This window comes from Peromyscus leucopus, unplaced genomic scaffold (assembly GCF_004664715.2).
Source record: "Peromyscus leucopus breed LL Stock unplaced genomic scaffold, UCI_PerLeu_2.1 scaffold_298, whole genome shotgun sequence".
NCBI classification, from domain to species: Eukaryota; Metazoa; Chordata; class Mammalia; order Rodentia; family Cricetidae; genus Peromyscus; species Peromyscus leucopus.
The window spans coordinates 70,935-91,518 of NW_023505176.1; the positions used below are offsets into that span (position 1 = coordinate 70,935).

The 20,584-nt window shown below is 48.3% G+C and overlaps 1 long non-coding RNA gene across 1 annotated transcript; it reads left to right on the forward strand.

Annotated features, from left to right (window-relative positions):
• Nucleotides 1–1,235: 1,235 nt before the first annotated feature.
• Nucleotides 1,236–6,830, forward strand: LOC119087203. Its single transcript, XR_005090644.1, has 2 exons — nt 1,236–1,308; nt 6,515–6,830. It is a non-coding gene; the product is annotated as an uncharacterized LOC119087203 (long non-coding RNA).
• Nucleotides 6,831–20,584: the final 13,754 nt, after the last annotated feature.

Here is a 20,584-nt window from a genome sequence, read left to right on the forward strand (position 1 = left end):
CAACCCTCCTGAGAACTGAACTGAAGCCCCCAATCACCTTCCCAGCCCTTCCCTCTTGGGTGGGTCTCTGACTCGTATCATCATAAGGCAGGAAGGTGCCCTCTGCAAGTTCAAGGCCTCCCTGAGCTTCTGGAGATCCGGCCTGGTGATGAAAACAGAAGGAGAGGAGGAGAATGGGTAAGGGTGCTGGCTACCAAGCCAGGTGGCCCGAGTTCAAGGCCAGGACCCACACAGTGTGAGAGAACCAGCTGCAGAAGGTCCTCGGACCTCCACATTCAGGCTAAGGAATGTTCATGCCCACACGAACACCTGCCTCCATAAATGAATGTTATAAAGTGTGTTAAAGGAAGATGAGGAGAGAGGAGGGAAAGAGAAAAAGGAAGTGAACCACGCGCAACAGGAGGCTGGGAAGAAAATCTCTCATTTGAGGCCATTGAAGCTAATTCTGAGATCCTGTCTCAAAATACACACGCGCACGCACATGCACGCATGGAAAGAAGGAGGGGGGGGAGGGGAGAGGGAGGAGGAAAATCAAGGTGAAGAAGAGAAGAGGCCTCATGGTAGGAGCTGGAGGAGTTGGGCGTGCCTTGGACACAAGCTGGCTGATCACGCCACAGCCTGGATCTGAGAGCAACATGCTGAGTGACGCTTAGCCTGGCTTCAAACCCCTCCAGACCTGATTTAGCTTTTGAAGTAGAATGCCTTTTCTTCACAGAAAACCTCCTGCAGAACCTCGTTGTATTAAGGCAGGAGAAAAAAACGGAGGGCCCAGTGAGGGCCAGAAGGCCTGGTGGTGTCCGGAGGGTCCAGTGGTGGCCAGAGGTTTTTCTCTCCCTGCACCTTCACTCAAGCATTCTGGACTCACCCTCTCTACTGCCCAGCTTCTGAAATGGGGGTTGACGACATGCAGGGGTGGGTGAAAAAACTGCTTATGGTTAAAGGTTTCTAATGGTGCAAGGACCAAAAATGATTTCGAAATCAAGCATATTTTAAAGGAACTAGAACGCAAAAATAATCTGAAATTAAAGTGTTGCCATGACCACAGGCTTTACAAACAGACAAAAAAGGAAACGTGTGCATAAGGACTCCACGGCACACCTAGCAACACACACTCTTGTTGTGCTGTGCAGCCTCGCCGCAGCGTTGGTTCTGAACACACGCCATGCAGGCTGCCCTGTGCCTGCCCTCACGCCCTGCGATCCAGTTCAGACTCGACCTTGCTGTATTTTATAAAACTGCGGCGCTTTATTAGCATACGAAGTTTTCTTCTCTTGTAATAGCTTGCAAGTTGCAATATGTCCTCAGTACGTAAGTATCAGATTACATCTTTGGGTTGTATTGCACTAGAATGTTCGGTTTTTTAAAAATTGCTATTTGAGGACCAATGAGATAGCTCAGAGGACAAGGACAAACCTGAGTTCGATCCCTGGGACCTGCTTGGTGGAGCAGAGACCAGAGTCCTGCAAGTGGTTGTCTTGGGGTTAGAGCAGGGTGGCTAGCAGTTTCTGAAATGGCCCTAAACACAGTTCTGCCACTTTGTATTATGTATTTATGGAAAATGGCCTTCTCAGCATTGATGGTTACAAAATCAGCGACTGACACACTTTGAAAAGTGTGGAAGATGCTCCCATCCATGCATCCAATACTGAGCCAAGATTCAGTTCTTAATGTGAAAACAAGCCCATCCATCTCATTAGTACGCAAATTTGCTTTTATATTTTAACAAGCAGTAAAATTATCTGTATAACACAGAATTGTTTAAAGTTTCTTATGATTTATTATCAGGAATGTTTGATGTGTTATAGCTATTTTATATACCTATATCCTTGGGGTAAAAGGGGATAATGAGTGTAAAATGATGAAACAGCCCTGCTGGGGACTGCCAAGTCCAGAGCAAGGCCCCAGGCTCCAGTCCTAACGGCTCTCTGTGGTCCTCAGTCAGTTTAACGGCAGAGTGGGACTAGAAGCATCATTAAATTCCTTCCACTTAGTCTTTTAATAGAACTGGGGGTTAATAAATTGACGAGATGCCATTGTACCAGTGTAGATTAGTCAGGGAACTGGTGTGAGCCAGGCAAGCAATGTTTTCCCAGACTCATAAATATGTCAGAACTTCACAGGAGATTTGACGTTTTATGATGGAAATGAAACCAATAGGACATCGCAGGGCTGTAAGCATCAGCTCAAGCTTCTGTGGCCTACTAGGCACAGCTTGACACAGCACAGATTCCGCTCCTGTGGGTGAAGGATTTTCCCTCAGAAGGAGGAGTCACCTGGAGATGCTGGAAAAGCAATTTAAAATATGCAGAAAGGATTGAACGTGGCTATATAAGAAAACGGTCTTTTTGTTTGGTTTGGTTTTGATTTTTTTCTGAGGCAGGGTTTTGTTCTGCAGCCCTTGCTGGCATACTGCTCTCTGGCCCCCAAACTCCTCTTTGTGAGGAAGAGTCCCTCTGTGGAGAATCACCGGCCTTCAGCCTCAGTGAAAATGCATCAAGGATGGAGTCTGGGGAGACTGTCAAAGATGTACTGGTCCTTTTCTGTCACCGTGACAAACTATCAGAGCAGATTCACTTAAAAAGATACATTAACAGAGGAAAATACAGATGGCGTAGGACAGATTTATAAAACAATGAACACACTTTGCTTTATTTGTTCTCAGTCTCAAGGGTTTTAGTCCCTGCTGGCTTCAGCGCTGTTAGGCCCATGGCAAGGCAGGAATATCATGGTGGAAAAGGCAGAGGAGAGGAGAGGCATTTGCTTCCTGGTAGCCGGGACACCGTGGCACAAAGAGGAGGAAACCAAAAAAAGCCATGCCCGTCGAGGTGCGCCATCAGCAACTGGCGTCCTGCAACCAGACCCCACCTTCCAGAGTTTCCACCACCTCCTAAAGATCCATCAATGAGCTGGCGGTGGTGGCGCACGCCTTTAATCCCAGCACTCGGGAGCAGAGGCAGGCGGATTTCTGTATTTTGACAAAATAAATCCATCAATGGATTCACCATTCAGTCTGTGAGCTCACAGGCCAATCACACCCCTAAAGTCCCACCTCTCGACATGGTGCTGAGGATTAAGCCTTGAACACACATGCCTTGCGGGGAAATGGGACTCACTTCATATCCAAACCATGACAGATGTGCAGGGAGATGAACCCACTGAGATGGAGCACAGCTGTTTAATAGCAGTACTATAACAAAAGAGGGACTGGGAAGTGAACTACACCCGAACCCTGGGGCCCTACACTGCCCTTAAAAGACAGCTAGCAAGCTGGCTCAGCGGGTAGTTATGTACCGCCAAGCCTGGCCACCTCGGTTTGATCCCTGAACCTACAGGGTGAAATTAGAGACCTGACTCCCCAGTTCTTTTCTGCCATGAAACACCCAATAAATAAATGTGGTTTTTTAATCTTATTTTCTTTAAACCTACATAATCCATAATCCACATCAATGGACGTAAAGCATTGTCTATGGTGTGTTAAATTTAAAAAAAAAAGAGAGAGAGAGAAAAGAACAGATACCTAAACCAGGACTACATGTGATTGTAGGAACAAGACTGTAGTTAGGGGCCTGGAGAGACAGCTCAAAAGTTAAGAGCACTGGCTGCTCTTCCAGAGGACCAGGTTCAATTCCCAGCACCCACATGGCAGCTCACAACTGTCTGTAAGTTCAGTTCCCCAGGATCTGACAGCTTCACATCAATGCACATAAAATAAAGTTAAAATTAAATAAAAAAAAAAAGAGGAAAAAGGGTCTGATGACCTCCGTCCAAATGGTCATCAACAACTGCTCTCTCTAGGATGGAGAGACAAAGTCATCCTTTGTTTTGCTTGTTTATATGTTCTAGAGCACCTCTAATGAACAGGTATTACCTAATGTTTAAGACAAAAAAAAAATAAAGTTATTCAAGGATGAATTCGAAGATGTCTCCAAATACATTGGAACCACTGCTGTCCTATCAATGACTCCAGACCCTTTGTTTCACTGTGACCTGGGACAGCAGCTGCCCTTAGGATGGATTATGACGAGGATGGAGCTGGGAGGTGTGGGCCTCTGGTTCATGACTCAGGGATGCTGACTGGAAACACATCTCCAAACTGACATTCAAACATCCAGTGCAGGCAGACACACTTCATGTTTAGAAGGGAACAGTCAGAGCAAAGAGCCTTGGCTCTGTCCATCCCTGAAAAGGGGCCTTAAACAACCTTGTCAACATTCAGCATGCTGGTGGCACACAGGACATAGCTTACTTCTGGGCAGGGAAGCTCCGTGAATGTGTCAGTGTGATAACACAGGACCTCACGTCAGAAGGGAACCGTGCTTGTTTAAATATGCTGCTGTCGTCATCTTGAATTTTTGTATTGCCTGTTTTATTGCTTGTTTTCTAAGCACACCCTATCACAGAGCTGAGCATCAAGTCCTTAAAATTCTTAATAACTGTTAAAAAGTATCCTATTTTTACTTTTATACCAAGCGCTATTAGTTACAAAGTTGGGTACCTTCTCCCTAGATTCCATATTCCCGGCCTAAGGGCTTCCTGTAAAGTCAAGACTCCCCATAATCACTGAAAAGAATGTTTTCCCAGCAGCATCAGAAACAAAACAAAAGTCTCTCCAACCTATGCAATTAGCTGTAGGGGACAGGCCCACAGGGTCGAGGAAATGCCACCCTAAGTACTTCCTTATGAGCCAACCTGGAGTCTGCCTGAGGCCTAGCAACAGGTGCTGGTCAGAGCCCTGATCATGCCCAGCCCAATGAGGGTGATGATGCAATGTCACCAGGACACAGCCATGCTGGGAGGAGGGTATATAAGGCTTTCCCTGTTACTAAATAAACGAGTCTGTTTGCCTTTCACCTGACTCCCGAGGTCAGTTGTTGACTTCTCGTCACCCCTCCCCTGAGGAAGCCGTTAGGACTCAGCAACAATTAGCTAATGAGGTCTCAACACCACTCAAACCTCACCTTGAGACATGTTTCCCCGCAAGACCTTAAACCCAATACAGTCACAAGTGACCATGAGCCAAATGACCAGGCCCTTTCCCCACCTCCGCACTTTCTTCCGTGATTGAGCACCTGCTGCTTATGTCTGTAGTCATTAGCAGATGTCCTGTTCTCTGTCCATGTTCACACACTGCACATACACAGTTGTATGGGGTACAGAAGGGAAGGTGACATTTGTATTCTGGGCAGGCCACGAATCTCTCCTCATCTCCATCCAAAGCAAAATGCTCATCCGACAGTTTCCAGATCTCATACTGCCTCCAGGTCATCTTTTGGTAACATGTTGTTACCCTGGGGACCTGGCCAAAGGTAGATGTTCAAACACTGTCAACATCAGATATCTTTGAATGTTTCCTAAGAGATGCTGCTCTAGGAGCTATTCATGGTCCACGGGACACAGCCTGTGAACCGTGTCCCTCTAGAAGGGGAGGATGAGATCAAAGAACCTGCAACCTTCATGGCCCTTTGATGTCCCGATCACAAGGACCGTGCTCTTCAAAGTAAGCTGTATATAACTGAGCACTATCAAAAACGGTGCCTACAGTAACTAGAGGAACAAAGGCAGCTCTTTCTTTGGTGCCTGGGTGTATTAGACAGAATAACCCACATTAGTTGTTGGTGTCTGTGACTATGTTACGGAGCAAAGGAGAATCTTCATCTATCTGAGTGTTTTCAGCATAATCACAAGGATCCTTAGGGAGAAGCAGAAGAAGAGGCTGGAGTGAGGTCCTGTGAGGATTCAACCTGTCGTTGCTGGCTTTGAAGATGGAAGAAGATAGGGCCATAGATAAGGCTGAAAAGGACAAGGAAATACGTTCACTGCTAGCAGTTCCTGGAAGAAGTCTAGTGCTGGAGACACTTGGATTTATCTTAGTGAGACCCCTGTAAGCTCCAGAACTGTTAAGATAACAGATGAATTTGCTGTTAAGACATTAACTTAGTGACAATGCCCTGAGTCCTCAGGGATCTGCTCGTCAGGGTGTCTGTGACAGGCAGAGCTGAACCGATGCAGGAAGAGGGCTCTCAGAATGCCCATGCTGCTCCACCCAGAATGGCGACGCTGGCATGCAACTGTGAGTAAAAGATGAGAGGGAGAAGTAAGGCACAGTAGCTCTGCCTGTGTCCCAGCACGCAGGGGGCCAGAGGCAGGAAGAACTTGAATTCAAGGCCAGTCATGTTCAAAGCCAGCTACACAGAGAGAGCTTTGTCTCAGAATATCCAAGACTGGAACTGTAGCTCAGCGGTAGAGCCCAAATTAACATGAGCCAGGGCCCAGCACTGCCAAAGCTCATACAGTCCCTTTCTGTCTTTACATTATCCCTCAACGCAAGGACTCGGTGAAGACCCATCCCATAAAGATCTGCTGAACTCAGAAGCCCCTATATTTCCCTTCATCCTATCCAGACTTAATGCTCCTGTCTATTAAATAAAGCATGATAATGATGATATGACTGTGGATTTCCAAGGATAATGGATGTAATGCATAATGAATATTCATTACCTTTTTATCCTTTCAGGAAAAGCCAGCAGGTTTAACATCGACTCTCTCCAGACCAGCATGATGAATCATTTTAAAGTCAGAGGCTCTGCTCAGACCCTGACAGAAGAAAACTACCAACAGACACAGGACCATGTACACAATTTCCGGGCACTCATAAAACAGCTGAAGCAGAACCCAGCCCAGAAGTCCTGCTCAAACATCAGGAGGCTGCTGAGCATCATTTAAGGGCTTTATAAAGCCCATGCCCTGAAAATGGCTCTTCCCACTGGCTGCTCATTCTCAGCTGGCACATAAGGCTGCTCTTGACTTTGACCTATAAAACTCCAGAATTATTTTCAAAAACATTTTCTTTCCAACTGGGCCTGTGAGACTGAAGTGTTTATGAGCAGGACCAGGGATGGGAATAAGATGTGATAGGAATGAAGACTAGGCAAAGGAGCCATCATCAGCCGCCCAGGGGCCCAGCTTGTGTGTGTGTGTGTGTGTGTGTGTGTGTGTGCGCGCTGCCGCGCGCGCGCATTTTCCTCAAGGGAAAACAGTAGAGGCAGAGAGGCCCCTTCATCCCCGGAAATAACTAAGTGCCCCGAGGGAGGGTAACTGGGCCTCCATCCCCACGCTGACCCTGTGGGGAAAGTGGTACCCATATCCTTCTTACTGTCACAAGACAGTAGTGACAGGAAGTCAGCTGGGCTCAGCCGGTCCATCTCCCCTCCAGAGTCACTCACACATCCGGTGCCCCAGTAACTCCTGTGTGGACATCAAAGCCTGTGGGAGTGTCGCCTAAGGGTACCTGGCCCCAGGCATCAGAAGTGCCTGTACAAACTCTGACTGCCCCTTCCTGGCTCTGTGGCCTTGGAAGCACCGCCCTCTATGTGCCACCGGTCCTCCCACGTGAGACGTCCACAATCCCTTATTAAAAAACAAAAAAAACACAAGAGTCTGGCATGCTTCAACATTCAAAAATGTTCAGCCCATTGCAAGGCGGTCCTGCAAAAACACACCAGCATTGAGCTTACCAGGATGTGCCCAGGTCTCAAAGATGAACACTCAGGGTGAACAGGAAACATAGTGTAGGTCAGGTTGTGCCATCCGGTAAATTAATGAGGTGAAATTTCCCCTATGAATTGGCCATCAAATAGCTTTATTTTCAAAGTCTCGTTCAGACTGAAAGTTAAGATCCCAAATAGGGTTGTCCCTGGGTGACTTAGAGAGTCAGAACCCAGAAGCGTTTGGTGCCTGCCTGGCACACAAGAGGCACACGAGTGCTTGTGAACATCTTCAACTGCCAGCTTTCCCTCAGCCACACACCCCATGCCTGGCACGTGGTTTACGTCTCTTGGATGAATGCCGCTTCCTTCCCTTTCTACCTCAGGACCCTCAGGCACCTTTTTAAAATCGACTTAATGCAAGGTCCCCACCACACAGGGGACGTTGACCACAGATGATCCTCCTGTAGCTGTCCCTGTACCCCAGCCCCATTTCTGACCGGGCTTCATTACACTGAGTTATAACTGACACCCCCCCTCCACCGAAAGTTTCTATGGGCAAGCATGACCTTCACACGGCACTCTCAGCATGGCCCACGCTAAGCCCATGACGACAAACGTGTGGGAAATAGACTGTAACTTGATGTTCACAGTCTCTCAGCCTGCCTGTGTCCAAGCAGGTGTAGGAAAGGACAGTCCAGAAGGGTTCCCTCAGGGCCCCGGAGCCTGAGCACAGAGCATGCCAGCATGATATTGAATGCCATTACCTCAATGTCCAGAGTCTCTCTTCTGCACTTGAAAATACTTCATCTTTTTCATAACCCAATTAGTATCTAGGAGGGGATGTCGCTAGCCAGGGAGGAACTTGGGAAGTTAATTAGCACCTTTGCTACTCAGCAGAGTCCAAAATCTCTCTGACCTTTAGAATGGAGACACATCTGGCCCAGCTAGGAGCCCGCAGTCAGGGGAGGGTGATGGGGCCCAAGGGGCAGCTCTGCTCTTGAAACTGTTGGTCTTTTTTTCCCTGAAGCAGGGCCTGCCTGTGCTCACAGCGCTCTCCACCTGTCTTTTCACTCATGACCCTGAATGAGAGCAGCCTAAATGGTCCCTCAAGGAGAGCTGAATCAGCCTCAAGACTTCAAAAGGTACCAGAAAGGCTTGAGAAGTTTGTCTGCTTTCCAGAATATAAAGGCAAAATTCAACATGAAAAGGAACTAAATGTGTCCCCAAAGGTCATGCTTTAGAAATGTCCACAACCCGGGAGGCTAAGGACCAGGATCTCTATGAGCTACAGTCAGCCTGGGCTATGGAGTGCTTACGCTCCAGAGCATTGTTCACATGGCTAACGCCCATTTGCATATAGAGACCCAGGGCAGAAGCAAACTTGTTAGAGACACTCACAGGAGTCGCAGGCTTTGAAGAGCCATCAGGAAAAGCCTCTTACAAAGACATGCTTCAGAGGAGTGGGTTCTGAAATATATGTCTGATTCCATTTGTGGAAGTTTGAAAGGATCAGAGTATATTCCATGTTCCAACTGCCCTGAAAACGGCAGTTAGGAAGAAATTAGTTGCTCTTTTGAGGTATGAATAACGGGAGGGAAGGGCGAGGTATGCACACCCGTAATGCCTTCACTCATGAAGCTGAAGCAGGAGGATTGCTCCAAATTCTAAGCCAACCCAGACCACGTAGTTCCATTCTGGGTGTACGTTTAGAGCAGGTCTCAAATTTTAAAACCTTTGTGTACTAGAGGGTAACAGAAGAAGGAAATCAAGTTAAGCCTGAGCTTTAGTCTCTACTCTTGTCAAGTTCATTGATAGAGGATTTTCTATCAGAAAATTTTCAGAGGCACTGTTAGGAATTCGCTGTCTGGGAGATCCAGCAACCACCAGCAGCACAATATCCATTTAGCACTTACATTAATCTGCATGCATGGAGGACTGAATGATTTTACACAGTGAACTGCTGGGTAGATAGCGGAAGAGGGACAGAAAGAGTGTAAGGGTCAGAGGTCAGGAGGGTCAGATGTCATGGAGAGTGCAAGGAAAAGGTCCCCAACACAACAGGACCACTGTACTCACAGCAGGTCAACATTCCACCAGGAGGCAGGGAGGGTCTCCCAAGCTCCCACCCTTAGCAGGGGATCTATTGACAGTTGGTGACATCCAGAGGAGGGAGAATCAGTTTTCTTTAAAAGTGTGGACCCTTTCGTCTACCACACCCAGTCAATGCCCCCACATCCATGAGTACACGGGGAGCACAAACTGGGCTCAGTAAGTTAAAAAATTAGAAAATACAAAAGAGGGTGAATATGATCAAAATACATTATATGCATGTGTGAAGTGCTCAGAAAATCAAGAAAATATTGTATTAAAATTGCTGAATGGAAGGAAATGAGAACTGGAGATTTAAATGTCCCTGAAAGAAAATAAGAAGTTAAAGACCAGAAGTCTGGTTGTAACTTGGTGACAGATTCCGTGTCACCAAAAGATGAGGGAAATGATCAGCCTGAGGAGAATGCGCCCTTGTGGGGGAGCCGTAGGGATCCTCAGTTGCTAGTGTGGTGGCCGAGGAAGGTGCAGCCTTTTAGGATCCAATCACCAAGTGGTGTCCTTATGGAACGGGATCCACACCCTCAAGAGAGAAAACCCCAGAGACCTTAAGACCCTCAACCATGGGTGCCCACGGTGAGAAGGTGTCTGAATCAGGAAGCAGGCCTGAACTGACACCATGACTCTCCTGGCACCCTAATGTTCCCAGCCCCAAACTATAAGAAGTAAATTTCAATTGACTCAGAGCCACCTGGTGGCCTCCTGAGACAGCCCTGCTTAGGATGAATGGCCCATGCTAACCCACCGCTGTGCCAGAGGCTGGCTTTACCGAAGAACCAACCCAATCCTGCCAGGGAAATGAGGGGACCAGCAAAGAGTTCTACTAAGATCAAACAAGACTTCAAGAGGCACAGGCTCTCCCTTCTTCCACGGGAAAGGCACTTCTGTGAGGTTGCGGAGTCACCTGGAAGTACTTTCTAGAACTTTTTTTCTTCTGCTGGCATCAAACCTCAGCCTAATGCCAGGCAAGCACTTGACCACTGGCCTACACCTCCAGCCCCCACCCCACCTCAGGATTTCTTATTACTGAAATTAGAGATCTTCCTTATCTGAGCCAGAGAGACGACTCCGTGGTGAAGAGCACTCGCTGGTCTTGGGAAGGGACTCGGCCCTCAGCACCTAAGTCAGGCAGCTCACAGTCTCCTGTAACGCCACTTCCAGGAGATCAGATGCCCCCTTCTGGCAGCCAAGAGCACTGCACTCATGTGCATGAACCCGCACACAGACGTACGTACTCATAACTATAGAGGAATTTGGGTTGATATCACTGGGAGGCCTGCTTTTCTGAAGGGAAACAGAGAGCAGTGGATCTGGTAGTTGGGGAAGGGGAATGGGAGGATGCAAGAGAAGGGACGGAGGGAGGCTGTGGTCGGATGTATTGTATGAGAGAAGAAAAAAGAAAAAGAAAAAATGAAGGAAAACGTTTAAAGAAATCTTCCTTGTCATCTAAACCATTTGCAGCCGATCATTGTGATAATTGTAGGAAAACTGTTAAATGTGCCCAAGGGAGAGTTCCTGAAGAAGAAAATGAAATAATTAAAACTTTAAAAATTTAAAATTTTTTTTAAAGAAAAAGATAGTGGGGGGGGGTGGCTAGAGAGCTGGCCAAATTCTTAGGATAAAATCTGTCTCTGAGGCTGTACATTGGGTTTCATTCACCACTGGCAGGACCGACTGGGGCGAGGACTTCTCAGATTTGTAGGAGGCCCTCCCTCCAGAACCCCTCACTCTCGCCAGTGCATACGACAGACACACTAAGCGCCAAGGGCCGTGCACAGGGTCTCTTCATTATTTTCCCCTGGCTCTGTCCACGAGAATTGAAATTAATTTTCTAGCCCACGAATGAGACATCACGACTGCTGCAGGTTGAAAGACTCAACAGCCTCTGGTTGGTAAGAAAGGCAGGAGCCTGACATATTCTAAAATACATCACGGGAATGAGAAGGGTGGAGGTGACAGGGAGAGGAAGCCACAGAAGGGAAACTGGAAAATCCCACGCAAGCCCAGCTACTGAATTGCCAGCAGCGGCAGAACCTGAAGTCCAGGAACACCACTCTTGATGTGTCAGGAATTACCTGGAGAGGTGACGAAAATACAAAAACTGGTCCGTAAGCTCTCTAGTGGTGATCAAGGACCCCAGAAGGCTCCTGAGGCCTAGAGGTGTAGCTGGGGCTAAGTCCTGGGATGTCTCCCAAAAGAAGCCTGCAGCTGTGGCTCACAGAGCCCTTCTGGTGTCAGTGACCTGGGCACTTGGGAATAAAAGAATAGGCTGTCGGAGGACCCATCCCCATCCCTGAAAAGTGGGGCTAGTGAGAATCAGCCCCAGGGAGGAAGTGAGATGGAAACTGGGCAGCCTCCTCCCCAGACACCTTTTTAAAGCCCCTCCACCAGCCAGCCTAGGAAATCCTGCAAGACTCCATGGGTACCCCCCCAACCGCCCCGCACCCACCACTGCAAGCTTGAGTTGCTCTGTGGCTTTAGATAGCATCCCTCGGTTCTCACTGACTTACACGGCTCTCCAGTTTGCTGGTACCATCAAGTCCCTGATGGAACTAGGGTCTGGCAGGTAGAGTGAGTGATAAAGGTTGGTTTAGGGTTTTTTTGTTTGCTTGTTTTTGGTTTTAAGACTGTGTTTCACTGTCACACAGAACAGCCCTGACCTCACAGCAATTCCTCCTGTTCTCGGTCTCCCAAGGGCTCCCCGCCATACCCTGTTACTAAATATTGAATACCGGTTCCCAGGCTGGCTGTACTTCGGCGAAAAGAGAAATGGAAAAATAACACAAGCATTCGTCGCGCTGGTAGATTCCAGCGCAGCAGGGTAGGAGACGGACCAGGCTCCCGGAGAACTTTAAAGCTATGGCTGTGACTCTGATAGGTGGCCGCCGGAACGGGAAAGAAAGTAAATGAATCAGTAGATGAGTGAGCGAGCTTGTAGACGGCCGCATGCAGGGCTGCGAGATCCTCTCACTGCCCTTCACACACAACCGCATTTACGAGGACGGGTGGCGGGCACCTGTTGAGGCCCCCAGTCGATTGCCAAGAGAAATAAACTCGGAGACAAACTGTGTCTACACGTGGCCAGAGTTTGTGCACGCGGAGGCTGGCCGAAACCTCACTCTCCAGAGAAAGCTCTAGTCCCATCTACATGGGGGGAAAGCACCGCGTGAGGAAGTCATGACGACTCCGTGCTGAACGTCAGGCCCGGCCTCGGCTGCATCGGTCCATTTCGTTCCAGCTGCAGCCTGGCGGCGGTCCTTGTGGTCCGGATGCCGGTCCCGTTATATATAGCTGGAGACCCTAAGGAGAGGAGGGTGAGTTTTTGCTCAGGCTACATTTCAGGGGCAGGCTTCTAGGCCCAGATCCTCTGCCTTCAAAACCCATATGCTTTGTTTTTGAAAAAAAAAAAAAAAAAAGGTTTTGATATGTAGGTAAGTCAGGTCTACAGTTCACTCTATAGCACAGGCTGGCCTTGAACCCAAAATCTTCCTGCCTCTACTCCACCAAATGTTAGAATTACAGACGTACTACCTCACTTGGCTTGAAGCCCATACTCTTAACTCCAAGATGTGTTGTTCCAGTGAAATGTAGGACAGCAGAACAGGCAGACGGAAAGGTAGGGAGTACAGAATATCAGAATAAGTGCATGAGGAAAAAATGCCCGCCACCACTGCCTGCCAGCTTTTGCCCAATGTTATCACCGGCTTTTCCAAGCACTTATTTTGCTTTTTTTTTTTTTTTTTTTTTGAGACAGGGTTTCTCTGTGTAACTTTGGAGCCTTTCCTGGAACTCACTTTGTAGCCCAGGCTGGCCTTGAACTCACAGATATCCACCTGCCTCTGTCTCCAGTGCTGGGATTAAAGGCGTGCGCCACCACTGCCCGCCCCCAAGCAATTGTTACAGCACACTTGTGACCAAATAACTGGATTTAAAATTTTAAAGCCATGTCTCTCTTTGATTTACGATTATTCAAAGTCCCCTCCCTCAGTCCCATTTCTTGGAGGTAAAGATAGTAAGTCGGCTTCAGTGGCTGCCCTTTGACATACGCCTCGGTCAATTCAGTATCGCTATTTTTGTTCGTTTGTTTTTCTGCAGACAACGATGCTGAGGCTTACAACTGTAAAAAGACGAGTCTAAAGCCGAGCTACCCAGCAATGTGAGGACGCCCGCCCAGGCTCCCACTCGCAACTTTCACTTCTTCACTATAGACTAGCCTGCCACGCTGACGGTGATCAGCTGCTTTTTAAAGTTAACAATGTCAACCTCAATCTCTATTTACCCTTGCTGGTCTATTCACCCCATCTCTAGTTCTGCTGCAATCCTGCCGGCTTCTTCTCCCTGGCCCTGATAAAAATGCAGAGTTGCACCAGCAGCCTGGAACCGGCGGGGCATGAAGGGGAAGCAATTCCTGCTTTGTCTTCAGTGCTTTGAGCGCTAAAGGATTTTCTGGAAAAAAAAAAAAAAAAAAAAAAACGATGACACTCAAGGAGAAAGGGGCGGGGGACAAGCACAGCTGAGACAGACCATAAGAGATTCAAAGAAACAATCCCGTCCCGTCTCTACAGCAGTTATTACTGTCTGCAATAATAATTCTCCAGGGTTATTACCGTCTCCTGGACCCCAAGGGATGATGATAGCATCATCACCGGGTGGCCTGTCACTCAAGCATAAAGACTCAGCTTCGAACTGTGATCAACTGAAGGAAGGAAAGAGGAAGATGGGATGAAAGAGAGGAGTTTGGGGAAGCGGGGGGGGCAGGGGGCAGGGGGGATATACAGAGGGCTTGTGTTGGGGGGATTTTTTTGCCGGGGGGGGGGAGAGCCTTTATTTCCAAAGTCAAAATGAGAGGCAGTTAAGCCGAGCTCTGGCCAATCTATTAATGCCTCAGGGAGGACTTTCATTCTCTCACTAAAGGAAAGAGATGGCCGTATAGGTCCGACAATATCAGTGACAGCTAATAGTTACTGAATGCCAACCAAGAGGCAGGCACTGTGCTAAGTGATTTGCATTTATCATCAAACTTAATTTTCACAGCTTTTATGAGACAGTCGTATTAACAGACTCATTTTTATAGGTGAGAAAACAGAGGCTCAGAGTCGTAAATTTATCTAAGGCCACGCACCTAAGAGTTCAGGGATTCCCATTCAGAGCTGCCTGTCCACTAAGCCTTGCTTGCCCGAGAAAACCTGAAGGAAGACAAGTCCATGGCCATGTGCTCTTGGGGTGTGGGGGAGGGGGATGGCACTCCTCAGCAACCTGAGGGACTCAATGGAAAAAAATAAGCCAACACAGACAGTGGGATCCCTAAGTCATTCTTAGAATTGGACCGTGGCACTCAGCCTCTACAGACGCCTTCTCCTCTTCTGCCCTGCTCCTCAGCATCCTTGCCACAAGCTGTCCACTTCTTCCAGCACAGAGGGCACCAGGACTCCTGCATCTGCCTTCACAGTGGCTACATGTGTTCTGGGGCACGGCAGAAGACTGACGTCTGATTCATTTAAGAGACAAGGGTAAATTACCACGTTGCATGCTTTATACTGCCCGGTAGCTCTGAAAAACAGATCATGCTGGGGTGGGTGAGTGAGACGGCTCGGCAGGTAAGGGCACTTGCTGCCACGCCTGAGGACCTGAGTTCGATACCAGGGACAACCGATTCCCACTGGTTGCCCTCTGACCTCCATTTTCCTGCCACGGCACACGCACACTCACACACTATACATCTGCACACTCAATTAGGGGTTCTATTGCTGTGACAAAACCCCATGACCAAAAAGCAAGTTGGGCAAGAAAGAGTTTATTTGGCTTACACTTCATTTCTGTTCATACTGAAGGAAGTCAGGACAGGAACTCAAGCAGGGCAGGATCCTGGAGGCAGGAGCTGATGCAGAGGCCATGGAGGGTGCTGCTTACTGGCTTGCTTCAGCCTGCTTTCTTATAGAACCCAGGACCGGCATGGGCTGCCCCCCCCCCCCACTGATCACTAATTGAGAACATGCCTTACAGCTGGATCTTAAGGAAGCATTTCCTCAGCTGAGGCTCCTTCCTCTCTGATGACTCTAGCTTGTGTCAAGTTGACACAAAACCAGCCAGGACAATTGACCCGTGTCAACTTGACACACAAACACATCACTGTGAAGCTACAACTCTTTCTTTCTTATTCATCTCCAAGATCTCACATTTAAAACATAACTTTAAAAGTCCCACGGTCTTTACAAATTCAAACACATTAAATTGTCAGTTTCTTTAAAATATACAGTTTAAGTCTTGCATCTGTGGGCTCCTTTAAAAATCAAAATTAGGGGGCTGGAGAGATGGTTCAGAGGTTACTCTTCCAGAGGTCCTGAGTTCAATTCCCAGTAACTACATGGTGGCTCCCAACCATCTGTAATGAGATCTGGTGCCCTCTTCTGGCTTGCAGGCATACATGCAGGTAAAATGCTATATACATAATAAAAAATTAAATCTTTAAAAAAATCAAAATTAAATACCTTCTTCAAGAGGAAAGAACCAGGGCAGCGTCACAATCTGAACCAAGCAAAACCAAACTCCAGCAGTATAAATAACTCAATGTGCAAGTATCTGGGATTCACTCACCATCTTCTGGGTTCCTCCAAAGGGCCTGGGTCACTTCTCTGGCTCTGCCCTCTGCAGAACACACAACTTGTCTTCTAGGCTCTGGCTGACTCCACTTCACTGCTGCTGCTGTTCTTGGTGGCCACCCATGGTACTGGCATCTCCAAAATGCTGGGGTTGCTTGCTGCAACTGGGCTGTACTTTCACCAATAGCCTCTCCTAAGCTCTCTTCATGGTACCAAGCCTCAACTTCTTTGCATGACCCCCACCATCCTGGGCCTTCAACTGCCACTGAGGCTGCACCTTCACCAATGGCCTTTCCTGGCCTCTCCTGGTGCCAAGCCTCAGCTGCTCTCTATGACCCCTTCATGCCTTCAAAACCAGTACCACCTGGGTGACTCTTACACATTACCAAGTCAAGCTGCCAGCATGAAGTGGTGGTATTCTAATTGTACTGAAATGTGATTTTAATTGTATGTTAATAAATAAAGCCGGGCGGTGGTGGCGCACGCCTTTAATCCCAGCACTCGGGAGGCAGAGGCAGGCGGATCTCTGTGAGTTCGAGGCCAGCCTGGGCTACCAAGTGAGTTCCAGGAAAGGCGCAAAGCTACACAAGAGAAACCCTGTCTCGAAAAACCAAAAATAAATAAATAAATAAATAAATAAAGTTGCCCGGGGGTCAGAGCTATTAGAGCCATAGACGACAGAGCGTGTCGGTGGCACACACCTTTAATCCCATAGATCTCTGTGTGTTCAGGGATACAGCCAGCATTGGAGACATACACCTTTAAGAGCTAGAGGGCTGTACATACAGACAGTGACGAGGCAGTCACATGTTTGGGTTTACAACCAATGAGAAGGCAGAACAAAAGACTATGAAAAGACATACACACAGGAAATAGGTCTCTTTCGGAGAGCTAGGACCACCGCAGGAGGAAGGGTGAGATTTTAGCTCTGAGCTCTGACCTCTTGGCTTTCTCTTTTACATTGGTTCTGTGTTTCTTATTTAATAAGATGGTTGGTTACATCTACAGCATGACGTACAACCTTGGCTGCCTCTGGAACACAGCTTCTCTGTGCTCTCAGGAAACACATTCCAGAAGATTTCACCTCAGTGACGCTGGTCTCTTCTTAATCACTGCTCATTTCTAAGCCCCAGCTGACCAGCATCTATTGTCCCAGTAACTTAAAAGGTTTCACTTCAGTAGTTCTGGCATCTTAGTAATCGCAGCTGATTCTTCAACCCCAGCTAACCAGAACCATGGGCTCTTAATTCAAAATAACAAAATGGTGCTGATAGAGTCTTTAAACTCCCCTGTGAAACTTCACAAGCCAGGCCTCCATCTTCTGCACTGCTCTCAACATTCTCATCTTCCAGACCCCACAGAGCATCCCACAGAGCTCCTAACACACAGTGGCTCTGCCAGTCTGAAGTTCCAAAGTCCTCCCCCAATCCTCCCCCAAACAGGGTCAGGTCTATCACAGCAAGTCCACACAATCCTGGCACTAACTTGTCTTCGGTTTTTACTCCTGTGGCAAAACATCATGATCAAAAGAGCAAGTTGGGAGGAAAGGGTTTATTTGGCTTACACGTCCAGATCACAGTCTACCACTGGAGGAAGTCAGGACAGGGACTCAAGCAGGGCTGGAACCTGGAGGCAGGAGCTGATGCAGAGGCCACGGAAAGATGCTGCTTACTGGCTTACTTCAGCCTGCTTTCTTATAGAACCCAGGGTCGCCCCCACCCCAGCCCAGGCATGGCGCCACCCACTTTGGACTGGGCCCTCCCCCATGGATCACTCATTGAGAAAATGCCTTACAGCTGGAACTCATGGAGGCATTTCCTCAAGTGAGGTTCCTTTTTCTCTAACGTCTCTAGCTTGTGTCACGTTGACACACAAACCAGCCAGTACAATACTAACTAAAAATGAAAATAAAAATCATTGTGTCTCTGTGGGGCATGTGTAGGAGACTCTGACAACATTTAGGGAGAAGCCACAAAAGTTCCTGATGTTCCTTGTAGTCAGCAGCCAAAGACAGACTGTCTTTACTCAGCTCCCAGGGAGGCAGCCCCAGGACTTCTGCATGCTAACATGACATCCAGCTCAAGAGTTGTCTATCTACCTCTTAAGCTGAGGCTCAAAGTGATACTTCTGTGAGCTCATTTTTAGGAGACAATTTCTTCCCAGTTGTTTATTTTTTCCTTTGTCCTTGAAACTCATAAGCTAATCCTGGGACCTCCAGGCAGCAAGTACATTAGCTTTGACATCTTGCCATTCTCAGGAAATGAAGACAGCTGGAATGGGGCAGACACCTTTAACCCCAGCATGCAGGAGCAGAGGTGGGGGAGGAGGAAGGGAGGGAGGGAGGAAGGAAGGAGGGAGGGGGAGAGGGAAGGGAGAGGGAGGGGAAGGCAGGGAAGGCAGGGGAGGGAAGGGGAGGAGAAGGGGAAGGGGAGGGAGGCTCAGAGATGGAAACAACTTGTCTACCTGAAAGAAATGAAGTTTTCTTTATGTTGGAGAGATGAGGATGTCTGCCATGAAGGAGGTTTGTAATGAACTACTTTGTGACATCTACGGCCCCACAAATGGCCCCACAAATACTACACACCTAACATATCCCTGAGGGTATAGTGAATGGTTGCTCCTGTTTTCTGGGCACCTCCCTTGGGGTGAAGAAGGCAAGCCATGGATGGACCTAAAACCTACTTCCATGTCAACTCAGTCCCTATGTAGATGAGCAGCCTGCTGGGACAAAAATGTAGCTGGACTGAACTGGTCAGGAACTGGCGGAAATGAGTCCAGCTAGGGGAGAGTGTGGCTCTGAGTCAGCATCCACTCTAGTCCCCTCGGTTACCACCTTCAGGGCCAATCTCTGCCGGAGCCTGACCGTACACACTCATATATAAAATCCATTGCGTGGAATACTCGGGGTCACAGTCATGGATCTTGAAAGGACAATACCCATCACTGAGAGCAATGAAAGGGAGAATATTGAGTTTTAGAGCTCAGAAACCATGAAGATGTCTGTTCAAGACAATCTCTTCAGGGACGGAGTCTGACAGCATCACCCACAGAGGGGAGACCAGGTTCTGCTGCGTGCTGGTTTCTCTGCAGCAACTACCAGAGTCTGGGGCTGAAGGATATGTCCTTGGGTCAAGGTCTTTCAAGATCAATATTCCATCTCTGACACCAAGAACAGTCTGGAAAAGGCAGAGGTCATTTGCAAACCCTGGAAAAGGCCTCACTGTGTGGTTCCTGGCCAAATGCCAGAGTCCTGCGGCCCAGCAGCCATCAGGCTTGGAGCCTGTGGCCCCTGTGGAGCTCTAGGCATGTAAGATAATATTTTAAGTGCTCACATCTCCTTGAGTTCTCTCAGACCACTGCGGCTACTAAAAATCATCCCCAGCCCTAGAGGCTAATGGCTCTGGAGCTCAATAAACAAACAGCCGAGAAGCTGGAAGACAGGTGGGGAGCAGGAGCTGGCTGAGGTCAGCCGGGACAGCATGTCCACTGAGCAATGGTGAACATCATACACTATTGTCACTTAGAGATCGAGAGGAACGCAGAGAATTAAACCTCTCAGCAAAGACAAGAATTGGATGAAGGGCAGTGAAAGGCAGAGGGATGGGCAGCAGGTCATCTGGAGCTTTGGAGAGAGGGCAAGGCTTTAGGATGAGGGAGGGAAAACTAAGGCCGGATGTAAAATTAATTATTTTTAAAAAGGTTTAGGGATTCTTAAAGACCCAGGCCTCTTTCACCATCCCCCATCACAGTTCTTTCTCTAAGCTGCATCTAGATGGTTTGCTGCCAAGGGTCGGGTCTGCAGCGCTCGCTTGGGGGTCGGCTCGTCACAATCCGCAGCTGTGTCCATGTCAAAAAAGACTCACAGGAAGCAGTCTTCGCACTGCCTTCCTCCCTTCCCCGCTCTGGAAATGAAAGTAGGTTGTGTTTCTCTCGCCCTCTTCCTCCGAGATCTCAGAAAACTGGAAACTAAGAGGACTTTTATTAAGGTATCTCTGATTGCCTCTTTAGATTCCCAGCCCGACCTGTCCGTGTCTATGCCTTTTGTCTCCGAGTGACTGATAAAACGCTAGAAAAGCCTGCTAGACTGACCACAGATCAGCCACTGTGGCTTGCAGGGCAGGCATCAAGTCCCTAAGGGATTGAAAGTCAGCAGAGGCTCCCTTCCCTGGGGTTGGGGTTTGGGGTGTAGGGAAGATGGTAGAGCCACATGGGCACTCACAAGCGGGGAACAGAGCCACACTGGCTGGTTGCGGGAAAGGTCTGGGAGAGGACTCTGCATAGCCACACTTCAAGCCATGGGCTCCTTCCTCATCGAGAAACTTCTCTTGCCCTCTAACTGGGCATAAAAAGACCATGGAGCATGCGCGGGGGTGGGTGGGGGGCATCGGAGAA